This window comes from Amblyomma americanum, chromosome 4 (genome assembly GCF_052857255.1).
Source record: "Amblyomma americanum isolate KBUSLIRL-KWMA chromosome 4, ASM5285725v1, whole genome shotgun sequence".
NCBI classification, from domain to species: domain Eukaryota; kingdom Metazoa; phylum Arthropoda; class Arachnida; order Ixodida; family Ixodidae; genus Amblyomma; species Amblyomma americanum.
Genome location: NC_135500.1, coordinates 220,030,148 through 220,045,807, shown reverse-complemented (window position 1 = coordinate 220,045,807; position 15,660 = coordinate 220,030,148). Strand labels below are relative to the sequence as shown.

Below are 15,660 nucleotides of genomic sequence, written 5' to 3'. Positions count from 1 at the left end.
GCCATACGCCGCGCCTCCCCCTAAGGACTCAGCAGAGAGGAAAACTTCTCTCGGGAATACATCTCACCCGGACAGGTGAGAGGGACAGACTGAAAGAGGGCACGGCACGTAGCGGCGTGACCAAACCGCTTCACTTAGCCGGCTGTGGCTTGAACAAGTCTTGAGAAGAAATATTTCTGCTTGTGCTCCCCAGAGACCATGCCTGCCCACCGCCGAAGTATAGCACATTTTCGACCAGAGGGGGGAGGGGGGAGGGGGGGGGGCTTTAAGGGGACTCCGAGGACATTCCTTTTTCGTTCTTAGTAAAATTGAGCCGGTGCATGTTTGTGGCTGTGTTCATGTTTGTTCGATAGCAAAAGACTCACGGGTATTATAATTCGGATTTAGAAATGCAGCATTTTTTTCCCCCGCCATTCGCTTTAATCTACGTCAAGACCCAAAGTCAGCAAGCAAACTTCCTTTTCGTGACATGTAATAGCAATCCGTTCATTTATTCTTACCACATTTGAGAGTAACGATTACAAGAAGTCGCTAGCTATAAATATCTACAGGTTTGACGCTTACTAGCAATCTATTCCGAAAAAGTATGTACGCATTCTCCTTTCCAAAGCTGTGCTTTATTGACAAACATTGGGAAGGCCGTCCTCAGGCTAAGCGACAATCGGATTAACTAATCTGGCCTAACGCTGAGTAGTAATTATGTAAGATCGCATATATAAAATTCTGTATTAATTAACTCGAAACAACTTGAAACTTGAAGAAGCTATTTATTATAAGTTTATGCCGTTCGATTCCTCATAACAGGCAGTGAAATCGAGCACCATTTAACCTCTTAAGATATGTAGAAAAAATTACGATCCACATCCGATGAGCGAATTCTGCGAAAGCAGAGTGTTTTACTATCAGTGATTACTTTGATGGTTTTACTGCACTGAATGCTTTTGCTCTAAGCGAAGGCTTCACACATGCGACAGAATTTTTCTGGAGGCTCATGGTGAGCGGAGGCGAGCCAATGGTGGCTTTGGGTCTTGTCCTCGCCTTTTCTGTGTGCTGTCTCAACGTCTTTGAATTCGATTGGCATCAATAGTATGCCAACTCACAGGAGTCTAATGTGTGATGGTTAATGCTGCATATTGCAACATGATGCCTCCTGCACGGCCTGCACTGGATATCGTCACATGGGGCGTGGCTCGGTTTTTTTCTATGACCTCAAATGTAAACCCACCATTCGAACCGATGACGAGCGCTATCACATATGCAGGTCCATGCGAAGGTGATCACCACTTCCCCATTTGGAGAACGAAAGAAAACACAAAGCATGGAAGCTCATCCAATAAATTGGCCATTCGAAAGCAGTTATACGACCATTTTCTTCTCGCTTTATTCCTCTGCTTTTGCGCTTCAGAACATCGCCTATAGGCCATAAAACGGAACTTCAGCTCGCGTAAATGAGGCGGGGCCGATCCCCACCTCGATGTGTGACCACGAACCGGGTGCGCAGAGGGGAGAGAGAGAGAGGGGGGGGGGGTATGACCGAAGGGGATAAATCACTCGCCACTTGCCGTGCGTACTTCACGAGCGAAATGATGAGAAGGAATAGAATGCAAAGAAAAAACCGCAGAAAACCTGAGCTCCCTTAGTAGTGGCATTCCCCATACGGGGTGAAGGAAGGGCTTTCAAATTCAGCCGATAGCGCTGTTCTTCCGGCACTGCCCAGCTTTGGGCGCGCTCTGCATGCGAAAAAGTACAACGGGCGCGGTTCGGAATCTGCGCCGAGTGTCGTTGGATCAAATAATGGGCATCGGTTCCAAGGTAGCTGGGAGCACATGTAGCAGCAGACTCGCCATCAATCACCGGGATCTTTGTAATCACTGGTATTTCCAAAAGGGATGTGAAAAGGGAGAATTTCGCAAAGAGGAGAGAGAACAGTGCAGTGTCATCTTATGCCTCTACGCGGCTGAGGATGCATCATAGCAGCCGACCATAAATATTCCCTCCTTAATCGTTTCTCAGGAAAATTCGACAAAATTTACGCTTTTGTTAATTAGGAGTTCGATCAGAATTTCAACAGCACAGGACAATTTTCTTACGATTATAGAACAAAGCACCCGCTATTGAAACTCAGCTTATGTGATCGGGCTAATGATGTCACCATATTTAACCCGTTTAGGTGCTTTCCGTGAAGCCGCAGTTCTTTTTGAGTTTTCGGCAGCTAGATGCGATTTCTTTGTTTCAGATGAATGTATCGCTCTTCATATCGCAACTGGTGTGCCTTTTCATGCTTTTTATTTTTATTTGTTTATTCAATACTGCCAGCCATCTTTTGGTGGCCAAGGCAGGTGTGGGGATACAATTGCACAGTGCTTCGTCAGCAACGAAAAAAGGGGACAAAAAAAAAGGCCTGCAGGCAGGCAGCAAAATTTCTGCGAACAACTCAAATAATGGACGAGCAACAAACACTCTACATTAAATTAAAAGCAAAGTGCGACAAGGGCAACACTCCAGAATCGAACCAAACACCTTAACTTGACCGGCTGGGGTTGATTGCAGATAAAAATGTTTCGGCTGACGATAAGGTGACCACTTCGCGAGGTAACGCATTCCAGTCGGCTATCGTTCTTGGGATGAACGACAGCTTGTGTGCAGTGGTTCTGCATTTGGGCACTGCAATTGTTTTATCGTGTTTGTGCCGAGTTTGTCGTGTTCTGTTGTACGGCATATAATTGTCAAAGTCTATTCTGGTGTGAATATAGACTATGTCGAATAACATCTTTAAGCGATGCATTTTGCGACGAGATTCTAAGGTGGGCAAACCGGAACGCCGCTAAGAAGATCAGATATCGATACCTGTCTTCCGTAGGCGTTGAAAATGAAACGTGGTGCTCTTCAGTGGACACGCTCTATACATTTGACGTCCATTTTCGTATGCGGGTCCCATACTACGTCAGCATATTCGAGTAATGGACGCACTACGGAAGTATACACCACAAGCTTTGTTTTAGTGTAAGCATGTTTTAGCCTGTATTTTAAAAGCCATAGTCTTTTAGATGCTACTGAGGTTATGTTATTAATGTGCGGGCTCCAACTTAGATTCGAACTGATCGTTACGCCAAGGTACTTAAATTCATCTACCCGTTCAAGAAAGACGCTGTTAATTTTTGTAAGAGTGCATTAGTGGAACTTTTTTTCTGGTTATGGTCATTTGTTTGCACTTACCAACATTTAACGACATTTTCCAGTTTTTGCACCAATTACTAACAGCACCTAAATAGTTATCTATAATTAGCTGGTCGCATTTGGAGAGAATTGTGTGATAAATTACGCAGTCTGCAAAAAAAAAGAGCCTACACAGGAGAATCGAACTTGAGGTCATTTAAATATATAAGAAAAAGAAGTGGCCCGAGGACAGCCCTGCGGCACTCCTGAGAGCACTGGAGTGATCGACGAACCAGAGATCTGCCCGTACTGCTGTCGGTGTGATAAGTATGAATCAAGCCATTGCAGAATTTTTTAAGATGTGCTTAAGTTTAAGTAAAATTTACAGTGGAGTACTCGGTCGAACGCTTTTTCAAAATCCAGGAAAATGGCATCAATTTGCCCTGCTGTATCAAGAGCTGATAAGAAATCGTTGGTAGTATGTAATAACTGTGTCGTAGTCGATAACCCATGGCGAAAACCAGGCTGTATAGCGGATGCAGGAATTAATAGTTCTCCAAGAATTGAGCTTGGCAGCTCGTCCTTCGATGTACTCGCGTAGACAGATGCCACCCAATTGACCTTGTGCCAGCTTGACTTTATTCGGTCCTGCATAAGCTATATGAGCGGAATTTTTCCCCCTAGGGGGGGGGGGGGGGGGGGGAGGCTGCTGAACTGATAAGCGGCGTTGCCCCGCCCTGAAAAGTCAGTGTTCTCAGCAGAGTATTTAGCCGAAAGGGGCGCCCGTATTTTTTTCGAAAGAAAGCCGCACCCCAGGACGCAACTTCTCGCCGTGCAGTGGAAGCTGTGAGCGCGAGGCGGCGACCCCCACGGTGTGCTCTTCTCGCAGTGTCACAGGTCTGGAAGCTGTCGAATCACTCTCGTAGCTGGCGTCCCACTGCGGGCAAGCTACTGGACAGTGACTGTCCGCGTTGTGACAAATGCGGGCGCCCGCACAACAGCGGAGGTGACCAAACACCAGCCTGCCATCCGGTGGGCTATCAGCGCGCAGGGCTTCATGGGTAAGGCTCGTGGTTATTTCCCACTGTAGGTCGGTTGCTCGCACCACAAGTTATGTCCATATCAGTCCGGCGGCAGGGGCAGAAACTGATAGTTGCCAAGCGCGTACACAATCGAAACGTTGAAGGAACGATACAGAATGGGTGAAAGCAGTGAAAGAAGTGCAGAGTGCTTATCGAAGCCGAAATCTTTCCAGGCGTCAGCTGCGGCCGACGACTGCTGTCTGTAAGCAGCACTTAATACTCCGCTTCCTGCGAACCGGCTTCCGCTAAGGACGAATCGCTATTTCTGGGCACGTTCACCAAAATAAAGGAACCGGTCCGTGGTCAATCTAATGAACATAAAGTGCCTTGCCCAAAGAAGCCAACGCGCGTTATTTCACTTGCAAATGTAACTGCCTTATGGGCATTGCTTTTCATTGTTGGCGCCAATAATTCTTGCGCAGTGGGTGCTGACCCTTTCATACGATGCTCATGCGTGTTCTGTAAACCTGGTCCGGTGAAGAGGAAATGGGGTCGCAAAATGGTTTGCTTGAATCTTTCAAGAGCCCTCTCTTATAAAAATTTCTTTAGGCAGTCTATAGACTGTCAATAGACTTCTTTTTATAGGAGGAGGAAGAATAGGAAAGGCAGGGAGGTTAACCGGAAGAATAATCGGTTTGCTACCCTACACGGGGAAACGGGTCTATAAAGTCTATAGACTTTCTATAGACAAATCCTAGAGAATAGTCTATAGACAATACATATTCCACATACAGTCTATAGATTTATGGCCATACACTTTTAGTAGACTTTTGTCAGTCTATAGACTATGAATAGAGTAAAAGAAATATGCATATAAAGAAAATAGAGTTGATATGAAGTCTATAGACCATTTTTATAAGGGCTAATTTCCTTTTTCTCAGTGACTGCACCTAAGGAAGATGATGCAAAATCTCCTTTCGAAGCATGGAAACTACAACTGCTTGTGCAAAACACCAGAAGAAAAGACGCATGCACAGGAGGCAACGCATATACTGTAGGTTCACCTTTGTTCACCAAGAAGCAACGCGGTTTTGTGGCCCATGGGTCGCGTGTTCGCCTCGCAGTCTGCAAGGCCTGCCTTCCGTGCCCCGCACCTTCGGAAATAATTTTCCTTTTCGGTGACACTCCGCTTGGTATTTGTGGCACCACTGCTGCTGGTCAGTGCCGGGTGTGAGTTGCCCGTGAGCCAGAGAAAGGAGCAGGAACAAAAAGAAAGAATGAAAGAGTATAGGAAAGGAACGAAGATCGAAGAAAATAAAGTAAAGAAAAAGAATCTAAATGATAGGCTTCCGCTCGCGAAAGAGAGCGAAGATATTACCTTGTGGTCATTCCTTTATGCGGCCATAATTCTCAGAATACTGTGTCCTCAGAAATGACAAAACGGCAGGAAAGTAAAAGAAAACGTGATCTGTTTTGAAATGGGTTTCGGGCCTCTGTCTCAGCGCAACTTCTTTCGTTTATATAGGCTAGCAATGGCTACAACGATCACCAGTGGCCAAGGTTTGTTGCCATCCGTAAAAAGAAAGAAAGAAAAGAACGGGAGAAAATTTTGTGTGGCGGCGCCTGCAACGCTAACCCTTACGGGGACATCCGTTTTCTTCGAAGCCACACCTGTAGTGTTCGATACGATCTTTGATTGGAGTAAGCACTGCACGACTGCACCACGTTTCATAGGGAGAAAATCATACGACATTAAACTTAGCAATATCTATACCATGCCATTATACCAGCACCACAAGTTGGACTGCTTAGGGGCGGCTAAGCGAAGGCGGATGTGTAGCTGTCAACAGAACAGATAAATGAATGAAGGCAGAGCTTGTTGGGGGTCGGCGATTGGAATGATCTTCGGTAATTCGATCGCGCCGGACATTCTAGCGCCACTGTGCGCTTGGACCACGAGCGCCAGTTCAGGGTCGACGGTTTGCTTTTGTGAACGAGACGTCACGCAGCACACGCGCAGGCTAATGACGTCCAGCATCGATCTCTGCAGCGTTCTGTCCCGGCGGCCAGCTGTCATTTTTCTCGTTCAGTGGGACGCCCCTTTCTGTATGCGCTTCGTTTGCAGGTGGGGGGCCCCTCCGATGGATGCCTCGGCAGCCTTCGTTCGGCGCCCGCAGCAACAAACCAAGAGACGGTCGCGGCTTCCCCCGGCGTAACACAACGGCGCAGCCGCGAACAATCGGTGGTCGATGTCGATGCTGTTCCTGAACACAGCCGGCCTGTGTTGACTTTCCTCAGGAATTTGCGAATTTTACGTGACGTCCTGAGATGGATGAAACGAGCGGCCAAATTCAAAATCATTGCCAAATCGCGCCAAGCTATACCAATCTGTCTTTTCCCCCGTGTTTGCTGAATGTCCTGGAAGGGTGCAAATGACAGCGTTTGCTTTTGTTTTGTGAAATATTCTTGAGGCTACGTTAAGATATATCACTGTAACAAAAAAAAAAATGAGGGGGGGGGGGTTGAGGCGGGCTAAAATGGAGAAAATATGTTTTCACTCCTCGAAGGGCCCCAGGAATAACTTTGCACTCGGTACAACTGAGGTCGCAGTCACTTGGTCACTTTTGGAAAATTTAAACCTTTAGTGCCTTCTTTACCAGCGTTGGTAACTGTGTTTGTGTTCCTGCTGCTAAAAAAAAGCGAGAAAATTAGTGTGCTCGCTTTGCGCCATAGGGCGCTCGACATGGACCTTGCGCATGTTCCGCAAAGGTGTTTGCTTATTTGATTGAGGAAAGAGATTCGAGCTTAGCAGTTGATGCGAATTACAAAATGCAAATAATTAGTGATTTCTGTTTTATTGTCTTTTGCCAGCATGATGTAAACATTTCGCTGTTTCAGTTTTCTGTGTTGGAATGATGGTCTTCACGTATCAGTATGCTCAGCCCATATGACCGTTCAAGCGCCGCGGTATCGTAATGTGTGCGTGCACGCCTTTGTGAATGTATGTAGATGAATAGACTCAGCTCCTCGCAGTATTGAAACTCCTCTACAGCCTTTTTGAAGAGTTCAAAACCTGCGATGAATGCTGACTGCCTGTCCTTGCTCCGGGACAGCATTGCTGGCATCCTGACGGCCCCTGCCAACCAGTACATAGTTATTCCTCTCTTGCGCCCTGCTGCACGTAACGGCAATAACGGTGCGCGTACGCTACTATCGAGAGAACGTGCACTTACGTACAGCACTTGACTCTGGGGTGTCCTGTGATCTGGTAACATCAGTAGGGCGCGTAATCACGTATTATACTAATGATATCAAGTGGAGCCGGCTATTGCGTCGTACCCTTAAAGGCGGCGCTTAAGCGTCCCCCAAATTTTTTACGCCGTTTGATTTTTACAAATTTCGATTTGGTGCAGTGCGGCATGTGGCCACGAATATCCCATTAGAACTTCACACAACAAAGTTGAACAGACACGATAGAGCCATTATGGGAACAACAGAACTTTTGAGCTGATCTGCTTACTGCAGACACAATGCCAGTGGTCTTGCTCCAGAAAACGTGCCCATCTCCTTCATTTTCTAACACGATAGGGTGACTAGATGGCAGCTACCCGCCAGAATGAATCAGCGTAGTGAACGACAAGGACTGATGTGAGCGGAGCAGCAGAAAAAAAAAGAAAGCGAAAGGAACGCGGGTTTGGAACTCTGCTTCTGCTTGGAAAACTGAGCCCGCGTTAGTTGGTTGAAGATGTAATGAAAACGGCGTGACGAACGAGGGCAAACTGAGTAGAACTCACTCGGGATAGTTGGTACACGCTGCGCACTGATATTTCTCTCTTTCGTCGCCCCCATGAGTAAGTTAGGCCGAGGAATGTAGCAAAATGGGAAATGCAGTAGAACGGGTTTAACTACTGTTAACTGCTCTATTTCGCGTTTTCACGCTCATAACGAGCCCGCCAATGCTCCCGAGGTGCGCTTTCGGTATAATGTTATACCGACACTAATTACTCTAATGCAGTGTCTATCGACAGTTCCATTGGACATTTTAATAGGATTTCCTCTTCTATTTACGCAAGAGAGACCTATTGCACTCGCACATTGTTGGTGCTACTGCCTCACGACGGCTAATTTCTTCAAGAGCAGAAGCGCTTGACAATGAGACGTTCAAGACAACAGTCCTAGGCTTTGATGAGCTAGCAACCGCCTTTTAAGAATGGTTCCTATGCGTCTTCTCGTCCTACTGACCTATTATGCGGTGGCTGTAGAGCACCGCTCAGAACAGGCATTGAACCCCCCCCCCCCCCCTTCCTCAGAAAAAAAAAAACATCATTCTCGCTGGATTTGCGTACTTCAAGGTAACAAAGAGCACCGTTCAAAACAGTAAAGAAAAAAGACGCAACTGCAGCAGCAAACTTACTTGCTTCTTCTGGCAGCCTCCAGTAAAACATAAACGTCGTCTATTTTAACTGTTTCTTCATTTCCGCTTTCATCCAACAAAATCCCTTTCGCTGACAACAACTTCGGCGCCTATTTCATTGCGGAATGCTCGCATAAGGCACGCGAGGTGTGCAGGTACAAAAGATGGATGATTTAGGGCGTTTTAGCATCCCAAAGCGACTTAGACTATGAGGGGCGAAGCAGTGGAGGGTTCCGGATAATATCGACCACTTCGGGTTCTTTAACGTGCACTGACACCAGACAATACGTGGGTGTGTAGCATATCGCCAGCAGCCGAGCACCATAGCCACTGAGTCACCGCGGCGCCTGCAGGTACGAAAGATCTCCGTGCTTCTGCAGGCCGCTTGGACATTAGCGCCGGCACTGCCGTGGCTGCGCCGCCTTCCTCCCGCACGTTCTTTGGTGAGCCCGTCGCCCCAGCGCTGCTGTTGTCCACGCACATGACGGTTCCGTCGAATGCCATTTTGGTTCAAAGTTGAAAATTGGTTTTTAAGGAAAAGAAATGGCGCAGTGGACACCCTATGGCCGTGCCGTAAGGGAAGGGAGGAACGTGGGAGTTAAAGACGATGGTTTATGGTTTGTGATGGTTAACGTCCAAAAGCGACTGAGGCTATATGAGGGACGCCGTAGTGAATGGCTCCGGAAATTTTGACCACCTGGGGTTCTTTAACGTGCGCTGACATCGCGCATTACACGGGCGTCTAGAATTTCGCCTTCATCGAAATTAAAAGGTGCCGTAGTGGAGAGCTTACAAACCACTAAAAGTTGAGCCGGAGGCTTTTCCCGCCGCCGGATAAAGCATTGATCAAGGAGCAGGAGTGCGTTTGGAGAATATTGCAGACGAGAACTCGGCAAAATATATCCGCAAGAGGTGAAGCCGGAGAGTAAATGGTGTAGGGACCCGGCGACGTATAATCATATCCTGTGGGAATGCAAGAAAGAGCCGCCCCCCGTGGCTCTGCTGCAATCCTCCTCTTGAGCAGTGGGAGGCCGTGTTGGCCAGATCAGACGCAACTGTTCAGGCCCGGGCCGTGGAGTGGGCCGCCCAGGTTGCCATCAGCCATGGGTTGATGGCCATCTAGCACGGAGCCTTCTACACGCGCTTGACGAAGTAAAGTGTTCCGATGTCACACTCCCGAATAATCTCGACCACCTGGGGATCTTTAACGTGCACCGACATCGTACAGCACACGGGTGCCTCATGCGGGGATAGAGGGGAGTAAGGTAGCGGATGCTACCGCCCACGCGCTTGACCACCGGGCACCGCCTCTCCCTATGCCTGATCCGGCTATAATATACTTTTCGGGAGATCTCTCTCCTGTACCAAAGCTCTCACGGCCGATGCCCGGCCCCCTGTCAAGGCCTCAAAAGGCGGAGAAGCTCCGGCTTCTTTTCCTCTGCCCCAACACGGTACTGTGCCCGGCAGTGCTTTAACATTTTGAATTCGGCCTTTTCGGGAGAGTGTCCACACTGTGGGGAAGTGCGGACAAGTACCACATGGTGGGGGTATGCCCTGCAAATTCTGCTTTCCCACCCCACCCGAGAGGACTGGCAGGCTGCCCAGCTCGGCTGCTCAACTCTCCAGGATCAGCAAGTCCTAGTAAATAAGATCCCGGGCCGCCACGGAAGACACAGGGGTTCCGACCAAGAGAACCATGCTAGTGATTGTGAGGGCCGGGCCCTTCAGGCCCCGTCCAAGCTATATCTTTTTATAAAAAAAAATGGAGAGGACACTTAAGCTGACGCGATAGCGTAGTGGGCTAGGCTTCATTCGCATTTTTTCATTTTTTTTTCATTGACATCATCAAGCATTGGCTTTTCATTATGAGCATTTTGACACCTTTGAACCCTCCTTTTCCAAATTCTTAATTTTTTATTTCTTTAATTAATCGATTTAATTACAATGATTTCAATAAATACTCATCGCCTATCACACACCAATCAATCATCATTCACTAGAGCCGCAAATTACCATGATGATATTTTTTCTACGCAGCCCCCGATTATTTCCGACACGCGGTGCCGACTTCCCTACACCGACGGCTTTTTGACCGAATGTGCTGTGTACGCTATCGCGTAATAGTACCAATAAATATTTTTCATCACCACCTTTGCTTTTCGCTCCAATCGAAACGCGGCCGCCGCGGAAGGGTTCGAACCCGGAAACTCCGGCTCGGTAGCCGAGCGCCCAAACCACTGTAATTTAACGTATACGGGGAAGGAGGGAATGAATGGCCGCACAATAGGAGATGCGTGTCGTTGGGTTGATTAGTACCACCCCCTATCTCTCCCTTCCTGCTCTTGCGGCTAGACAGAGGACGTGCCGAACCAAGTAGGAGCCGGGATAGACGCTTTGTCTAGGAAGCATGCTTCTAGACCTGCCTCTGCTTCCATTGGTCAGTTCTTCTCGAAACATACTGCGTCGAAACCGCGACCGATAGAAACGATCGGCAGTCTGTGAGATCCTTCGAACCTCCGTTGCGCCCGGTTGCTTGCAGGTCAAACGGCAACAGCCTCTAGTTCCTTGTGACGGTGGTGACGACAGTGTATTGCGGCGTGGTTGCACAAGCCACGTATGTGCTTGCATTACGCCGTGCAGCGTCCACATATATTGCGTGCTTGTCGGCAAGGTTTGTGGCATCCAGTGCTTGGGATTTCAGCTTGCGGCGCTTATCATGGCGGCCAGGTAGCATGTTTTTGGGGATTGGCTTGACGAAAAGACGGCTATGGGTTGCGCTATCGCAAGAGGGGCCGTGGAGTGGACATCGCCTATGGAGTTGATATTGAGACGGTCAAGCATGAGCCGGCTGTGTTCGGTTCGGGAAACCCGCCCCCACGAACCTTACTGCCAGCTCCCTGCGAGGAGGGCTGGAACCAAGTCCTCAGAAGACCAGCCAAGACCATCCTATTGCCATTCGTTTCGTGGGCTCAGGAAGTCGCCCGCACCTGGTGGCCACACCAAGTCCACCTGCCCTAAATCCCGACATTCTATGGCAATAAAGTTGTTTCTCTTTCTCTCTCTCTGTCGAGCTCTTTGTGATGATAATAATAATAATTGGTTGTTGGGGAAAGGAAATGGCGCAGTATCTGTCTCACAATTCGGCGGACACCTGAATCGCGCCTTTGATGGAAGGGATAAATGAGGGGGTGAAAGAAGAAAGGAAGAAAGAGGTGTGCAGTGGAGGGCTCCGGGATAATTTTGATCGCCTGGGGAAGGCAGACATTTGCCCAGAAACGCAAATGACAATAAAAAAATTCGGGGTCACTTTGAAGATCTATACTGCGTGAGGCGAAAGCCTTTCCGCGCGACTGTGCCTGCTACTGTTGGTGCCTCTGTGAATTATCATAATTAATTATTAATTACTAACTAGTCGTTCATTACTACACCCTATTAATTACTAAATCTGGCGTTTTTTTTTTCCATTCTGGGTTTTTTCACTGTGCTTCTGTCCCTCTCCCGCCCCTTCTGTCCCGCTCCTGTCTGCGAGGTGGACGCAAAACACTTGCTTTGGACTTGCCCCTCTTTGCGTGCCATCCGGCAGAAACACCTGCTCCGGTGCGGACCACCCCCAGGCCGTCCACCAGATGTGGAAGAATAGGTTTTTGGGCCGCACCGCCGTCTGGCTTCAAGCGGTTGCTTGCTCGAACGCTGGGAGATTCGCATGCCTGTCTTCTCGCCGCTTCCTCTCCGCTCACCTTCCTCTTGCGCCGCACTGAGATACTTCGAGAGCCCAATTTGTGGTATATTTGTGGACATTACTTTATGCCAGCAAGCACACTGTCGCAATTTAAAAAAAAAGAGAAAGGTGTCGCCATCACTGACCGATTTCACAAGTAAGAGAGAGAAAGAGAAAGCTTTATTGTGAGGAAGAAGATGGTGACCTTGGGTTGCTCGGCGGATTCCTGCGCTCTTGCCGTGTCCCGGGACTGAACGTCCGGGTACGGGCTGGCGAGAACAGCTTCCCATTTTCCAAGCGTGGGAGATGTGACTAGATCTGCCGGAGGCGTATCCTCCGTGCAGTTCCAGATGATGTGGCTTAAGGTGGCAGGCTAGCAGCACAGCTGACAATACGGATCTACCAAATCGGAAACGATATTGGAATACGACCACGGGTTTGGCTGCGACCGCGTTGGCTGAGCGAAACGTGCCGAGGAGGAAGTCTCGCTCTAAGCTTCCTGTATAGTTGGTTATGGCCTCATATGTAATTCGCGTCTCGCCCCTTGGGACATCCGGCTCCGAAATCCCCTCAGCGGCTCGGCTGACAAAACCTCGAGCGTACGGTGAGCGGCATCGTTCCCTGGAACACCCGCGTGGGCCGGGACCCACACCAGATCAACTTCCTTCCTTTCATTTCGCACCGTACGAATAATTTTTTATGCAGTAGCGGAGATGCGTCCCGTCGCGAAGGGCCGTTTTGGAATCATTGAGATCGCAAGTAAACTGCGTGCGTCAGCGTCCAGTTGTTTGTGCACATCTTAGAGGCTGTGCTACTCCGCCATTGATTTCGGATCGGCGGCCCAAGCCAGTCTCAGTCACGAGCGCAAACCCAGTGGCGGGAAAATTTGAAGCGAAAAGCTTCACTACGCTAGTCAACACCGCGCTTCGCGCGAGCCGGCGTATGTCGGAGCACGAGTGATGTCACGCACAGCGCAGGTGGCCGCCGCCGACTCCGTCGCCTGTTTCCATCCGTTTGTTTCTCTCTCTCTCCCTAGTCACTACTGCGCATGCGTCACTAGTAGCACCGAGCCACAGATAATTCTCCGCTGCGCAGCGCCACGCCTTGCCTCAAAATCCAACCTTCAATTTTCAGTTTTCTCTTTCCTCTTTCCCTCCCTCCTTTATCCCTTCCTTTACGACGCGGTTCGGGTGTCCACCGTGATATCTGAGACGGTTACTTTGCCATTTCCTTTCCTCAAAAACCAAACAAAACAAGTGATCCAACGGCGTTCATAGAGTTCATTGACGTTGACAACTTTCCAATGACTGTTCATTTTCACGAAAAGAAAGGCGTACAACCTGCTCCGTGGATCAGTGGAGACCTCAATATCGCTTTCGCTATGTATATCTTGGATTAGCGGGGCTAATCCACATTAATTTTTTTTGATTAAATTTGCGCAGGCATAAATGTTTTCTTTTTTGTAGCAGCGGATAAACACATCCAGAAAAAGCAAGAGACGCAAACTTGCATACATGGTGTTGTCCTCAGCGTTTCTCCTTAATTTCATTGCTCCATCCGGTTTGCTAGTTACGTTTCTCTTCTGACAAGGTACCGCTTACTTGTGCTCATTTATTGTTGTACATGATCACGAACAAAAAAAAAAACATGCGAAACAACCTAATAACATCAAAGTGCTCCTTACAACCCTCGGCTACGACCAGAGTCTGCTGTGGAGCGCAGTTTCCGTTAGCACGCGAAGGACACGCACAGTCGTAGAGCCTTTCATACAAGCGCGCTCTTGTTCGCGGGGTAACTGCAGCCTGCCTCTTTTGAGTTATCGCCAAAAAGTGTCAAGGCACGTCTGTGTGCCTTGTAGGGTATTCGTACGAGTTTATCGAGGAGAAAGGTTAAAGGAAGCGAACGCCGGCCTCCGTCCCATTCTTGGCGCACACCTAACAGCGGCAGGAAGGGACAACATAGGCAGGAAGAAAAAATGCGACAAGACAGCGCCCAGGGTACGCGATCTACGATGTCTCGCTCCAGCACGAATCGAATGCGGGCTCGAAGAAACGGCGCTCTGCGCTCGCGTGCTGCGGTTATTCTTTCTCGCTACCCGATGTCGTTTGTGGACATAAAGGTTTGTTCCTGACTAAGAAAAGCACACCAGCGCACAATGCCACTGGCGTGTCGGGCATTAGCGGTCGCTCTTGAGCTGCCCATTTCAAAAGCATCGACTTATCTTCTGCACGTTACTGTGGCATTTAGTGGGCTTCTTTTTAATGCGTCCATTGAATTTCAGAGCGACGTTTTCTTACGCTCGCTCGGATGCTGTCTTAGCGAACCACACTCTATAGCTTAGGCGGGGGTGGTTCTTTCGGGAGAGAGCGAGACGAAGGAGAGCGGAGAAGAGGAGGAGGAGGGCTGTATCTCTGTACAAAAACCGCTCCATTTTATCGACACCGCACTCCTGTGAAAAGGAGGACCTCGTCTTTGTTGCTTGTAGCCGTCTTTTCTGCACCGACACCGAATGTGCGACAACAAAGGCACGCCATCGCCCGCGCTCGTTCGGTCGTATATACAGTCGAGCGAAGGCGTTAAGGGCGCATAAAAGCTGAGCGCCTCATTGGCGCTTATCATCGATACTGCGGCCTCTTGTGCGGGTTCACGCATATCTTGCGCTGGGGCTCAACGATCGAGTAAGCGGCGTTCCACCGAGCTCCGGCCATCGCCTGCTGGTGGAAAAGCGCCGGTGGGAAAGCGCCTACTTTGCTGTTCGTCCCGACGCCAGAGGGTTTCGGGGAGCTCTTGAATTTGCTGGCATGCTCACGGCACTCTGCGGAGAGTTTCTTTCGAGGTCAATTTACATCTGGTGAGCACTCGCAGAAACTCTCTCGCATCACTTATTTTGTAATTATTTCATGTATGTGGCCACGAGAATACGCTCCTTCACGCGTTCACGGAGTCATTCGGTTTTATTACACGCGTCCGCCTCCTTCGCGGAGTGCAACGCACCGTTTCCATGATAGATTTCTGGTTTCTTTGTTTGCTTCCTTGTTTTTCTGCGATATAATGTGTTATTCGTCGTGGACTGGCCTATACCGGAGACTCTAGAATAACCTTATATGCTGAGAGGAGGCCCGTCGATCACAACTTACTTGAGTTATTTATTCGTGACGTTAATTTTTATTATGCCTTTTGAAATCAAGTCTTCGCAATTCGCAACTGGAATCGAAGCCATTCTAAGTCTGGCTCGTGGTACTTGACGAGCTATTCGCGCAAGCGGGACAGATGTGCGATGAACGCATGCTAATATGTTCTCACACATCGATCTGATGTTTTTGAGATAACTGCAGTGTGCGCGACTTTGG

The 15,660-nt window shown here is 48.8% G+C and overlaps 1 protein-coding gene across 1 annotated transcript in view; it reads right to left on the bottom strand.

Moving 5' to 3' along the window:
* The window catches only part of Rpn11 (regulatory particle non-ATPase 11), a 157,342-nt gene extending 142,438 nt beyond the window's left edge, over nucleotides 1-14,904 (bottom strand). The window contains exon 1 of the mRNA XM_077663515.1: nucleotides 14,900-14,904. The gene's annotated coding sequence lies outside the window, so the exon portion shown is untranslated. The remainder of the gene's footprint in view (nucleotides 1-14,899) is intronic.
* Nucleotides 14,905-15,660: the final 756 nt, after the last annotated feature.